A 281-nucleotide genomic window follows, 5' to 3' on the forward strand; every position below is an offset into this window, starting at 1 on the left:
CCGGGGGCGGCCGCGCTTCCTCCGATTGTCCCGGCCGGGCCCCGCCGGCAGAGCCCCGGGCGCGGGGCGGTGCGGAGCCTCCCCCGCGCTTCCCCCGGGCCGGGCGGCGCCGCGCACACTGCGGGCGGCGGAGAGGAGGAGGAGGAGGCGACGGGCGGCCGCGCTGCACCGCACGGCACCGCCGCGGGAAGTTTCCCTCCGGGCTCCCGTTCGCATCCAGCTCGGGACTTTTGCAACAACTCAATTTCTTTAATTTACTTTTAATTTAACTTATTGTTACT

The sequence above is a fragment of the Numida meleagris genome, chromosome 8 (assembly GCF_002078875.1).
Source record: "Numida meleagris isolate 19003 breed g44 Domestic line chromosome 8, NumMel1.0, whole genome shotgun sequence".
NCBI classification, from domain to species: Eukaryota; Metazoa; Chordata; class Aves; order Galliformes; family Numididae; genus Numida; species Numida meleagris.